At 49.8% G+C, this 14321-nt stretch overlaps 1 pseudogene; it reads right to left on the bottom strand.

The window, feature by feature from the left end:
- Nucleotides 1–1908: 1908 nt before the first annotated feature.
- LOC120979937 lies at nt 1909–1988 on the bottom strand (annotated as a pseudogene).
- Nucleotides 1989–14321: the final 12333 nt, after the last annotated feature.

The following is a 14321-nucleotide window of genomic DNA, read 5'->3' as shown; positions in this document are numbered from 1 at the left end:
ATTCACAATTTTCAAATTTCAATTTCTCTGCTTCTAAAACAGAAAGTCATACCTAATAAAATATATACTACTTAACATTTCCCATATATCTACTTTATGTTGGCACCGTTTTGGAAATGTCATTTTATTTTTTTTGGACGTTAGAAGGCTTAGAAGTTTTGAAGCAATTCTTCAAATTTTTAAGAAAATTTCCAAAACCCACTTTTTAAGGACCGGGTTCAGGTCTGAAGTGACTTTGTGGGGCTTACATAGTGGAAACCCTCATAAATGACCCCATTGTAGAAACTACACCCCTCAAGTTACTCAAAACTGATTTTACAAACTTTGTTAACTCTTTAGGTGCTCCACAAGAATTCAAGGAAAATGGAGATGAAATTTCTAAATTTCACTTTTTTGGCAGATTTTCCATTTTATTACATTTTTTTCTTTAACACATTGAGAGTTAACAGCCAAACAAAACTCAACATTTATTACCCTGATTCTGCGGTTTACAGAAACACCCCACATGTGGTCGTAAACTGATGTAAGGGCGCACAGCAGGGCGCAGAAGGAAAGGAACGCCGTATGGTTTTTGGAAGGCAGATTTTGCTAAACTGGTTTTAGATGCCATGTCCCATTTAAAGCCCCCCTGATGCACCCATACAGTAGAAACTCCCAAAAAGTGACCCTATTTTGGAAACTAGGGGATAAGGTGCCAGTTTTATTGGTACTATTTTGGGGTACATATGATTTTTAATTGCTCTATATTAAGTTTTTAGTGAGGCAAGGTAACTGAAAAAGGCTGTTTTGGCATTTTTTTTTTACAAGATTCATCTGACAGGGTGGATCATGTGCTATTTTTATAGAGCAGGTTGTTACGGACGCAATGATATCAAATATGTCTACTTTCTTTGTTTGTTTCAGTTTTACATGATAAAGCAATTTTGAAAAAGAAATTATGTTTTTGTGGCTCCATTTTCTGAACGCCATATGTTTTTTATTTTTCTGCCGATCGTCTTGTGCAGGGGCTCGTTTTTTGCAGAAAGAGTTGAGGTTTTTATTGGTACCATTTTTGGGTACGTCAGATTTTTCGATCATCCATTAATACACTTTATGGGGCAAGGTGACCAAAAAATTCGCTGTTTTGGAACAGTTTTTATTTATTTATTTTTACAGCGTTTATCTGAGGGGTTAGGTCATGTGACAGTTTTGTAGAGCAGATTGTTACGGACGTGGCAATACTTAATATGTATACTTTTTCTTATTTATTAAAGTTTTACACAATAATAGCATTTCTGAAACCAAAACAATGATGTTTTAGTGTCTCCATAGTCTGAGAGCCATAGATTTTTTATTTTTTGGGCGATTGTCTTAAATAGGGTATCATTTTTTGCGGTATGGGGTAACTGTTTGATTGGTACTATTTTGGTGGTCATAAGCCTTTTTGATCGCTTGCTGTTGCACTTTTTGTGATGTAAGGTGACAAAAATGGCTTTTTTACACCGTTTATTTTTTATTTTTTATGGTGTTTATCGGACGGGGTCTATCATGTGATATATTTATAGAGACGGTCGTTACGGATGCGGTGATACCTAATATGTGTATTTTTATTTTTCATTTTTTATAGAAAAAGCAATTTCTTTTTATTTATTTATTTTTACTCATTTTCACTTTTTTTTTTTATCAAGTCCCTCTTGGATCTTGAAGATCCATTGGGGCTGATGGCTGTACTATACTTTGCAATGCTCTTGCATTGCAAAGTATAATACAATCAGATGCCCTGTAAGGTGGCAACAGCGGACGCTTTTGCAAAGCGTCCGGTTGCTATGGCAACCATCGGGCGCTGCAATCGCAGCGCGGCAGCCCCGATGGTGGAGAGAGGGAGCCCCCTCCCTCTATTAACCCCATGGATGCCGCTGCCGCGGCATCTATGGGGTTACAGCAGAGTGTCAGCATAGAGCTGACACTCTCTGCTGATGGCGGCATTCCTGAGCCGCCGCCATCACACACAGCAGGGGGAGCGCACAGCATGGGGGCAGCGCTGGAAAGGGGGCAGCATTGAGGGGCCAGCAATGAGTGAGTCACGGCCAGCATTGAGGGGGCAGGAGGAATGTATGGGGCGGGGAGGGGGCGGACCGCAGGAGATAAGAAGCGGATAGATTCAGCGGCATGCGGACACAAGGGGGGGCTTGAAGGGGCACACATGGGGGGCACAGATCGGGGAGGGGGGGCACGAGGACACATTGCCTGATTTCAGGCTCTGATCAGAGCGCAGATCAGAGCCTGAAACCGGCATTTTTTCACTGCCGCGATCCGATTGGTTAGTCTGCATAGACTAACCAATCGGATCGATTGTCGGCAAGGGGCCACTCTGATTGGTCCCCTTGCCGGCATTACTGAACTGTATGCTGTCCGTGACAGCAGCAGGACAGGGGCAGAAGCTTTAATCCAAGCGCTTTGCAGCGCTTGGATTAAAGAGCTGGCTTGACGTCTATATACGTGGTAGCTGCACGTGGTATGTGCAGCTATCACGTATATATACAGATTGCGGTCGGGAAGGGGTTAAAAAGTGGGTTTTGGCAATTTTCTTAAAAATTTAAAGAATTGCTTCTAAACTTCTAAGCCTTATAACGTCCTAAAAAAAATAAAATGACATTTCCAAAATGATGCCAACATAAAGTAGACATATGGGGAATGTTAAGTAATAAATATTTTATGAGGTATCACTTTCTGTTTTAAAAGCAGAGAAATAGAAATTTTGAAAATTGCTAATTTTTCTAAATTTTTGGTAAATTTGGGATTTTTTCAGAAATAAAGGTGAAATATATTGACTCAATTTTATGACTATAATGAAGTACAATGTGTCACGAGAAAAGAATCTCTGAATGACTTGGATAAGTAAAGGCGTTCCAAAGTTATTACCACATAAAATGAGATATGTCAGTTTAGCAAAATTAGGCCTGGTCAGGAAGGGGGCAAATGGCCCAGATGGGAAGTGGTTAAAAGAGAAGAAATTGTAGTTAGGCGTGTTATAAATATATATAGATTTTTATATATATATATATATATATATATATATATATATATATATATTTGTGGTCCTGGCTACGGCGCGAAGCCTGATGAGTGTGACTGAACCTAACCTAGCTAAAGTGGCTGGTGGTGTGCCTGTTGCCACGTGATGAGGGTAGGCCAAATAAAGGGGGCATACCCTGGGAGATGTAAGGAGAAGGGCCGGGAGGGAGGGGCGAGAGAGGACGTGCACCAGGAGAGCTGGGCGGCGGAGCTTAAGAAGCCCCCTACGCCCCTCCCACAAAAGCAGGCTGGATTCAGCCTGCTGAATTTGTGGTCCTGGCTACGGTGCGAAGCCTGATGAGTGTGACTGAACCTAACCTAGCTAAAGTGGCTGGTGGTGTGCCTGTTGCCACGTGATGAGGGTAGGCCAAATAAAGGGGGCAAAAATACAAGTAGGAAAGGTTTAGGAAACAACTCTTTATTGTAGAAGATGAGATTACAGAACTAAGTCAGAGAAAGCTGCGGCGATTTCGGCTTTTGGATGCGGGATGTATTGTGAGAAACAAGAGGACTTCCAGCGACCCATTTTGCGTATGATGTGGGCCGGAACCCCATGTTTGGATGTGGCGGAGGCGGCTCCGATCCTGAAAGAATGGCCCGTGATGGCCTGGGGGTTGAACCCTAGACCTGACGCGAGGCTGCGGATGTGTTTTACGAACTGCGAGGACGTGAGTGGCCGTGACGGGAAAGGAAGGAGAGGGCTGGCGGGAGCCCGGTTGCCCAGGGTGATTAGTAACCTGTTGAGGACAGCCACGGGACACCAGGAGTTGGAGGTAGGGAAGTATTCTATGCGCACTGGGGGCCCGATTTGTGAAGTTTTGGAGACTGGCAAGGTGAAAGTGAAATGCTCGTGACTACGGGTGAGTTGGTTTAGGGCGGGACCTGTGTTGTGAGGAGAGGTGCCGCTGAATTCCCCGGGCCGGAGAAAGCCGTAAAAGCTTAAGTAGAGGGCGGCTTTGAGAATGCAGCTTCTGAAAGGGCCAAAAGGACTGTTGTCTAGGGATGATGAGAGTTTCCTGAACAGGTCCCCTGAGACGGGTTGCCTGGAGGGCACGGGTTTGTGAGAGCTTTTTTGAATACCCTGCAGTGTGGCTTTGATGGCGTGGGAAGAAAAGATTGGGTTGCTGTCTGGATGACGGATCATGAGGTGATGTTGGACCCCTGACAGATACGATCTGATGGTGCTGAAAGAGAGGTGCAGATCCTTGTGGCAGTATGCCAGGAAGGCCATGATGAAAGTGGTTTCGCTTACGTTGCCCCTGGGGTGAAGGTGACGAAAAACCTGGAAAGCTTTCCAACCTGACTGGTAATTTCTGGTGGAGTTTTCGGACAGGGACTTGCGGATGAGATTATGAGCCATGGATAGGTGTCTGTCTAGTCCAGGATCAGGGAGCCGAAGTCCGGGGGGGGAATCCCGATTCTCTCGGCTTGTGGCATGACCTGGAAAAAAAGAGTAAGATTTAGGCGGGACAAGGCATCCGCTGCGACGTTCCTGATGCCCTGGATGTGGGTGCAAGAAACATGAAAATTGTGTTTGAGGGCAAGCCAGGTGAGTTTGCGAAGGAAGCGCATGACTTTGGGTGAGCTGGATCTGCCTTTAGTGATGATGTCGACGACCGTATGGTTGTCGGTGATGAAACAAACTGGCATGTTACTCCATTCTTCGCCCCAGACTTGTGCGGCTGCCACGATGGGGTACAACTCAAGGAGAGGAGAGGACTGAATGGCTTGAGGGTCTGAGTGAATTTGAGAGGGCCAGGAATCGGCGAACCACTGGTGGCCGAATAAGGCGCCGAACCCGACGGACGCGGCCGCATCGGAGTATACGGTCGGACAGGTGGGACTCCAGCGAGGGACAAACATGGAGATGCCATTCCATGCCGCCAGAAAGACCCTCCACATGTCTAGGTCGGCCAGGGCTTCACGGTCCAGTTGAATCAGTGAGTCCTGGGTTGTGGCTGTCGGTAACAATTGGAGGAGTCTTGCTGTGAAGGAACGTCCCTGTGGCATGATGCGGGTTGCGAAGTTGAGAGATCCCAGTAGTGACTGCAGGTCGCCCTTGGTCATGGTTCTGGATCCTATGTGAGCGGAAATGGATGATTGAAGTCTGACTAGTTTGTCCTCTGGGAGTCTGGCTTCCATTCTGCAGGTATCCAGCGTGATACCCAGGAAGGTGAGGGCCGTATTAAGGCCATTGACCTTTGATGGCGCCACTGGGACTTGTTAGGCGGAGAAAATGCTGAGGAGACTTTCCAGTCTGTCGGGCACGTGGTTGGGGTGCTCTATCAGCAAGAAATCGTCCAGGTAGTGTATGACTCTGGGACAATTGCCGTGGTTTACCAGGATCCAATGGAGGGCCTGGGCGAACTGATCAAAGAGCCAGGGGCTGCTCTTTGACCCAAACGTGAGGCGGGTGGCGAAGAAGTACTGGTCCCTCCATTTGATCCCGTGAAACCCCCAGAGGTGTGGTTGGATTGGCAGGAGCTTGAAAGCGTCCGAAATGTCCGCTTTTGAGAGCCAAGCGCCCACCCCAACCTGTAGGATGAGTTGGATGGCTTCATCCAGGGAAGAGTAGTGCATGGAGTATTCTTCTGATGGTATCAGGGAGTTGAGGCTCGGGACGCTGGATGCATGAGGCGCAGACAAGTCGTAGATTAAGCGTTTTTTATTGGTATTCTTCTTGCAGACCAGCCCGATAGGGCTCACCCTGTAGACCTGGAAGGGAGGGGTGGGAAAAGGGCCTATGATGAAACCCTTCTGCAGCTCGACCTGCAGAAGAGAATCCACCGAGGCCGGGTCCTCTATGGCCGACATGAGATTGGGGGTCTCCCAGGAATCCCGGGGCAGAGTGACAAGACCGGTGTGGAAACCTGTTGAAAAACCGGAACGCAGGAAATCAACGAAGGCGGGATCGTGGTGGGTATTGAGGAGGGAGACGAGAAGGGGGACATTAATGTCGGCTAGTCAGCTTTTGGCCGAGCGCTGGGAGCAGGAGGACTGGGGGTGGGCCCGGAAGCAGGTGGAACAAATGTGGAGCGCCTTACATTTGCTGTAGTTGCAGAAACTGGAATTAAAGTTATTGCACAACTGGTTTTTACCCAGGAACACAATTGGGCGACCTAATTTGTCCAGGAGCGGACCCGGTTTCTTGGGGGCAGAAGTGCTGGGCAACTGTTTGGGCTGGGATGAGGCGTGGGCGTTTGGGCACCAGTCGGATGCATGCAGAACTGACTGGCAGTTGGAGCAAAAAGGTGACCTGAGACCTGCAAAGTGTCTGCAGAATAGCTCCATGTCCAGAGAGGCCCAATTGGTGATATGCCGGAACTGGGCGAGGGCTGCGGCTGCCTTCGCCGAAAACGACCGGTGATAGTCGTAGAAAGCGCAACCTCCGTATTTGTGTCCGAGCTCCGTGACCCGGTATAAGTAAGCGTCCAGCTCCTCTCTCCTAGCGGGATGTGCCGAGCAGATGATGTCGCGGTAGAGGCTGAACGTGAGCACGAACTCCGGGATGGAGAGTTTTTTATTCAGGCGGGAGTCCTTGGCCTTCAGAACTACGGACACATCCCCGCATGCGATGGTCCGATTTTCCACCGTGTCGTGCGTGGAGATGAGGACCGCTGCCAGGTTCACGTCCTTGCCTGCGAGTATGTCTCTGCGCAGGTTTTCGGGGACGAAAAAGGAAGGAGCTATTTCGGGAGCCCCGGACGACCTACCTGGGGAAGACGGCTGAGAAGTGGAAGGACCAGGGGCGGGACTGGAGGGAGCAGCAGGCGAAGCGTCCCTGCTTTCGACTACCTGGAGCCTGGTGTTGAAGTCGCCCATGGCGCTGGACATGTTATTGATCGCGGCGTGTAGTTGTGTCAGTGACAACTGTATGGTTGACATGGACACCTGCTCCGTGGACTCTGTGGATGGCTCAGGGAACAATAGTCGATATAATTCGGCCTTTCGGGCTGTGGCCGAATGGCGGATTCCTCGCTTGTTGAGCTCGGCGATCATCTTGGGAATGGTCCATATCCGGTAAGAAGAGCGACTTGCTCGCTCCGATACCGCGGACTCTACGGTTGATAGAGCGTCCTCGAGATCGGAAACGTGGGACATGTTTAGAGCTGAAAAACGAAGAGGGAGAAGACGAAAAGCTGGAGGGGAAGCGAGAGCGTCTGGAGGCGGCCGTAGGACGCGTGATCCCCTTGACGGGCGTGATTTATCAACTTACCTTAAGTCACAGGAGCCGTCTATGCCGCGAAAAAACGGGGACAGGAAAACAGGGGAAGCCGAAAATGTCACTGCTTTGCCTACAAAGAACGGTATATGATGCAACGATTGGCTATGCCGGGCGGCCAGAATAGCGAATCGTGTCCGCTACTTACCTGGAAGATTGAAATAGATTTTTTAAGGGAGCACTTCGCGGTGTAGCTTAGCCACCTGAAAGAACAAAACCGGACGTGTTGATTTTTGGGAAACCATGGCTGGTGCGCGACCAGCGGTTTCCCTGGGATATGACCGGGCCGGTGCCGGGAATGCCGCGTGTGACTGCTGCAGCGGCAAGCAAAGGGGTGGGAAGCGCGCCATGGGTGGGAATGCATCCCGGCGAAACTGATGGAGAATGCAACAAGGGGTCAGAGGGTGAAATGTGTGCCAGGGCGATCCTGGGTGGACGAGGTTGAGGAGCGGTTCAGGGCGTACCTTTGGAGAAGAGGGACAAGGTAGGGCCTGGGCGTACCAGGCCCAGGGGAGGTGAGTGAAAGCGAGGTGGGCGCACCACCTTGAAGACACATGGGTTGCGTGACCCGAGCGAAAAAACAAAGAGAGAGATGGACACAGACAGGTGATGCCGGATGGAAACAGGTGTGGACAAGTGACCAGAGAGAGAGGAAAGAAAAGAGAAGAGAGCAGGGCGTTCCTGCGGACAGAAAGTAGTGGGTGTGCGAACCGGGTTTTGGGGGGGGGGGGCCAAAAGCGGGAGGGACAGATGCCGGGCGAAGACCGTACTGTCCCTCCCCTTATGCAGGGGGTGTTTTTTTTTTTTTTTTTTTCACTAAGCAAAAAAAAAACAGGAGGCGCACGGTTCCTGTGCTCAGAAGAAGAAGGTCAGCTGGAGATACATTCTCTGCATTGGAGTCAGTGGGGAATGCGTATGTGCCTAATCAGCTGCTTGAGTATCCCCTGATCCCTGTGAGACTAGAGACCCCATGCACGTCTAAGGACATGTTGGCGACAGGAGGAAGAGGGGGGGGGGCAGCATGGCGGGGGAAAGATAGTTTACTATGCCCGGAAGGGAGAAGTAGCGCCACGGATTTCCGGTGGAAAGTAAACTGCGATACCATAGTTGGAATGTGTGAAATAGTGAGAATACCGTGCAGTAGATATATTGTGAACAAATAGACACATGCATTGCCGGGAGCTGGGCAGGGGCAAAAGCGCTGAAGGCACCTCAGCATGCACGGAGACCGACGCGATTATAGGCATTCCCTCAGTACCGAGCCATGCATGCTGATGTGACCGGGGTGATCAGGAATGTGATCAGTCTGAGCGGCTGCGTGGGAAACCGGCAATAGATATGTCTATGGCGTTTATTGGGGAATCAAGTGCGGTTATGTGGGGGCGCTGCACAGATATGCCCCTTGTATCCAACCTGTCCCCATATGCCCAATGTATACAGTAGTGGTGGGCCGCGCGGTTGACAGCGGTCAGACCGATAGCAGGAGTGAATGCTGGAGCCAGGCCCCACCCCGCCGACCCCTGACCCGGCGCGGCGCGATGCGTTCCACGCTGGGACGCACGGCGGGCGGAAGGGGCGGGAGTGGGGGACCAGACGCAGGCCGCAGCGATGGACCCGAAGGACGGAGCTGGCCGAGCGGTGCGTGGTTGTCACGGCCATGGCTATGACCGTGACTCCTGTACCGCATGCGGTTGTCAGCGGTTTTCTTTGGTGTTCAATCACAGGTGAGGGCTGTGGTATTTGCCTCACCTGTGGTTGCCGCTGGCAACAGTGTGTATGTGGCAGCGTAGCAGGCTGAGCTGTGCCATTGCAGCTCGCTACGTTGTGCATGCGGTTTTGAGTTATTGTGTGCACGTCTCCTTTAAGTGGTGTTTTCCCTTCCCTGGTGTTGGAAGGGTTAATCTCCTTCCTAGTGTGTGTGTGCACTGGGTGTGTCCGACTGTGGGGTGTGGCTTCTTGGCCTATAAAGCCACACTGCTTTTGCAGGCCTGCAGGTTGCTTCAGCCATGCTTAGCTGAGAGCAGCCTCATGTCTTTATTACCTGCCAGTAAGAGCCACCCCTGTGGTCATAACCATAATGTCGCTTTAAGTTATTTCTAGTTATGTGTGATGTCCGTGTGATGTTTTATATGTGATTTTGTGCAGCTATGGATCTGGGTCCCTGTGTGGGGATGCGTTTGTGATCTGCACCCTGCTAACACAGGGATCCAGTCAGCAAGGCTGTGGCAGGTAGGTGGAACTCTTTGTTCACCTGCCATATCCATAGAGCTGTTTATGTCTCCCCTTTTCCTGCAGCTTGGCCGTTGAGGATTCCTGCTCCTCCGTGTCTAGGAGGAGTGGGCTTGTCTTACTCAGCTCCTAGGTGAGGGTCATCTTGAGGGCTAGCAGGGACTTTTAGGTTCCGGAGCATGAGCCCTCCTACCATCAAGGTTGGCTCATGTAGCTAGGAGCCAGGGTCAGGTTAGGGATGCGTTTAGGAGGTGACCTGCTCCCTAATCCTGTCTGCATGGCCAAGCAGCCGTAACATCACCGGGCTTCACACGGCTGAGGATTTCCCCCATCCTCAGCCGTGACAGTATGATCACAAGTCGCTTCTTACGTGGCGCGCCCTCGAAAGAGGGTAAAGCATGCACCGCTATCTACGGATGGGGTGCATGCGCGTTCTCCGGAGGGAGAGCGTTATGGGGCTTTCACCATTTACGGCGCGGTGAGTGGCATTCCCAGCTCACCGTTGTCCGTGTTGGTGTCCCCTTTTTGTTTGTCTTTCCCCTCCCCCCCCTCCCATTGTTTCTTATGCCTCACCAACTTTCCCCTTTTGTTGTTGGGAGGGGCTTTGAGGGGTGGGAGTATGCATCCCTCGAAAGAGGGTGAAGCATGTACCGCCCTCTGCGGAAGGGTTACATGCGCGCTCTTCGGAGGGAGAGCGTTCTGGGGGTTTCGCCTCTGACGGCGCGGTGAGTGGCGTTTCCCCGCCTTCCCTTCACCGTTGCCTCGTTTGGCGTCCCCCTGATTTTATAGCACTAGGGTGTTTGTTTGGTGTGCGAGTTGCACACCTTCGAAAGAGGGTGCAGCATGCAGTGCCATATCCTTGTGGCCTGCATGCGCGTTCTCCGGAGGGAGAGCGTTCCTGGGGGTTCTCCGTTAACGGCACGGTTGGTGGCTTATTCCCCGCCACCTTACCTTCCGTGTCCGTGTTGGGGATCCCTCGTCCCTCTCCATGTTCCCATCTCTGGTCGTCTGCTGGCAGCACTCCGTAAGTGGTCCGGCTGCGTGCTGGTTAGGAGTGTCTGCTGGCAGCGACTGGAGTGGGGACGTGAGTGGAGAGTCCCCTCGTCCACTCTCAGTGGTTCCATTTCCGTGTCGCTGGTGCGGGCTGCAGGCCTCGTCGGACTGGCTGTGTTGTGTGCTGGGAGAGGATGCAGCTGACAGCGACTTTCTGGGAACCATGTCCTGAGAGTGGACGTCCCCTTCTCTCATCCCCTTGTGTGAGTCCCTCACGTGTTTATTTTTTGGTGGGGGGGCTTTGAGGGGTGGGAGTGTCACGGCCATGGCTATGACCGTGACTCCTGTACCGCATGCGGTTGTCAGCGGTTTTCTTTGGTGTTCAATCACAGGTGAGGGCTGTGGTATTTGCCTCACCTGTGGTTGCCGCTGGCAACAGTGTGTATGTGGCAGCGTAGCAGGCTGAGCTGTGCCATTGCAGCTCGCTACGTTGTGCATGCGGTTTTGAGTTATTGTGTGCACGTCTCCTTTAAGTGGTGTTTTCCCTTCCCTGGTGTTGGAAGGGTTAATCTCCTTCCTAGTGTGTGTGTGCACTGGGTGTGTCCGACTGTGGGGTGTGGCTTCTTGGCCTATAAAGCCTCACTGCTTTTGCAGGCCTGCAGGTTGCTTCAGCCATGCTTAGCTGAGAGCAGCCTCATGTCTTTATTACCTGCCAGTAAGAGCCACCCCTGTGGTCATAACCATAATGTCGCTTTAAGTTATTTCTAGTTATGTGTGATGTCCGTGTGATGTTTTATATGTGATTTTTGTGCAGCTATGGATCTGGGTCCCTGTGTGGGGATGCGTTTGTGATCTGCACCCTGCTAACACAGGGATCCAGTCAGCAAGGCTGTGGCAGGTAGGTGGAACTCTTTGTTCACCTGCCATATCCATAGAGCTGTTTATGTCTCCCCTTTTCCTGCAGCTTGGCCGTTGAGACTCCTGCTCCTCCGTGTCTAGGAGGAGTGGGCTTGTCTTACTCAGCTCCTAGGTGAGGGTCATCTTGAGGGCTAGCAGGGACTTTTAGGTTCCGGAGCATGGGCCCTCCTACCATCAAGGTTGGCTCATGTAGCTAGGAGCCAGGGTCAGGTTAGGGATGCGTTTAGGAGGTGACCTGCTCCCTAATCCTGTCTTCATGGCCAAGCAGCCGTAACATCACCGGGCTCCACACGGCTGAGGATTTCCCCCATCCTCAGCCGTGACAGTGGTCCTGCGGGGAGAGGTGGCACGGTGAGAGGGGGATCTGTGGGGACCCTGGGGACTGGATATGCCAATTCCGAGTGCGAGGGGCAGGATGGATCGAGCCGGCGGCCCCCGCCGACTTCCACCCTGCGGTGACGTGATGCGCTCCACGCTGGAGCGCATTGAGGCAGGGCGGGAGCGGCAGGCGAAGGAGCGGACCGGCGGGGGATGAGGTGGTGGCTGCGGGGTGGTGCGGACGCAGGAGGGGAATGAAAGGAAGCTGGAGGGAACAACTTACCAGGGTAGCGGCGGGTTCTGTCGCGCAGAAACGCAGCACGTGTGGGCAGCTTGGCCGGAAGTAATGGACTGACGGGTGCAACTCCTCCTACCAAACGTAAAGGCGAGAGAGGACGTGCACCAGGAGAGCTGGGCGGCGGAGCTTAAGAAGCCCCCTACGCCCCTCCCACAAAAGCAGGCTGGATTCAGCCTGCTGAATATATCCAAAAAAGGCTAAGGCAGCACTCAAATATCCGTGTCAAACAGTGGGTGATTTATTAACACATGCGATAGCAGCAACGTTTCAGCTCACTCCATGGAGCCTTTGTCAAGCCATAATACATAGTACAAAATTAGCCAGGTGCTGCCAAAACCCTGACCGGCACTTAAACTCCAGTCACTATTTGACCTCACCTGCCTGGAAATCAGCCCAGCCGCACATGCTGGGAGGAAAATACCTGCCTTGCCAGACATAACCCCTCACTGTGTTACTATATATATATATATATATATATATATATATATATATATATAATAAAAAAGTTGGAGAGCAGCACACAAATAAAGAAAGGTGCAATACCTTGAAAAAGACCAAGGTCTTATTGCATGAGTACAAAAAAAGGCCAAGGCAGCACTCAAATATCCGTGTCAAACAGTGGGTGATTTATTAATCCATGTGATATCAGCAACGCTTCAGCTCACTCCATGGAGCCTTTGTCAAGCCATAATACATAGTGCAAAATCAAGTGCTTATATAGCATACATGATTAACAAAGTGATTAAACAATTACAGATCAATATTCATAAAAGCAGTATAAAATCCATAGAAAAAATTTATATAAAGAGAAGTGTACATGATTTCATATTAAAGCAATCGATCATAAAGTGCAAAGTGCCAGTGAGAAGTACATAAATTTGTGTTGCAGTACATATCATAAAGGACCCTTCATTAACCAATATCGGATCTCAGGTGTACATAATTGTGTATATTAAAAACAAATAGCTCATTAATAAAAGTTCTCACATGCAGCTTGAGACGGCAGGACCTGGTCGGTGTCCTAGACATCATACTGCGCAGGCGTAGAGTACTTCTCATCCCTCGAGAATAGTCTATCACATAGAGAATATGGGAGCCCACAACCAAGATGGCGACCTGTCACTAAATACCAACTGAGCATGCTCCGGCCCATAGAGAGGTGGATACAGTCTGTCGATCACATGGTCATATCACATGACCGTCATTCACACACAAACTATCCATTCTACGGTATTTCCTTTGTATTTACTTAAGGAGGGGAGTCAGGCTATAATATAAATCGGGCTAGTGGCATCCCGCCATTATCACCCGCTAGCTCCCATAACCTTATATATCAATAATTCAGGTGATACACTCACCATGCATAATACATCGTAGCCCACTCATCATGGATAGTCACTTACTAATTCAGGAGGCACGAAGTCCCCCCAGGAATCGCCTGATTGGGGACAACGTGTCATATCAGGGGCATGGAACATCATCGCCGCAGTCACGCGACCATGTATCCCAGTCCCCCTCCTGAATCACTTAGTCATGTCAGCAAACATTAACAGAGTTTGTAATACATTATAGGTAATAAACACAGGTACATGGCATCCAAAAGGGATGTCAATGTCCACTGTGTCAAAAACCAAATATTGAAAAATCGTGCATGGTCTATTCATGATGGTGGCGTCACATATCTCATTATAATTACATGCACACAACATCAAAGGAAAACAAAAAAATTATAGTTGTCCATAGCCGCATATCCGGTTCTGCTGTCTTAAAGCTTTCAAGGAGGTAATTCATTGTTGTAAATATTTGTATCTCCATCTGTATAAAAACAAAATAAATTAGAATAAATCAAAAAGTTGCACATGTAAAAAAAACTATACGAGAGAACGACCAGAAGAAAGAATTCAACAGAATAAAATGGGAAGAGGGACGGGGGGAGGGAGGGAAAAGGGAATAGAGAGAAATGTTCATATTACCCTAAATTCAACATTAAGGCCTCTGGGTTTGAGAGTCTGTAGCTCAAACATCCAGTAAAGCTCTCTTCTTTTTAAACGTATAGACCTATCTCCACCCCTTCTGGACATAGGTACTTGTTCCAATATTCTAAATTTCAAATCACGCTCAGAATGTCCTGCATCTTTAAAATTTTTGGACAAGCGTAAGTCCAACTTCTGTTTCCTAATAGTGTACCTATGTTGGTTCAGACATGTTTTGACATCCCAAGTCATTTCCCCAACGATAACACGGGCATTATAATACGTAAATAACATACGTAGAGTCAGATGTAAGATA

This window comes from Bufo bufo, chromosome 9 (genome assembly GCF_905171765.1).
Source record: "Bufo bufo chromosome 9, aBufBuf1.1, whole genome shotgun sequence".
NCBI lineage: Eukaryota > Metazoa > Chordata > Amphibia > Anura > Bufonidae > Bufo > Bufo bufo.
This window is presented reverse-complemented; position numbering and strand designations above follow the sequence as displayed.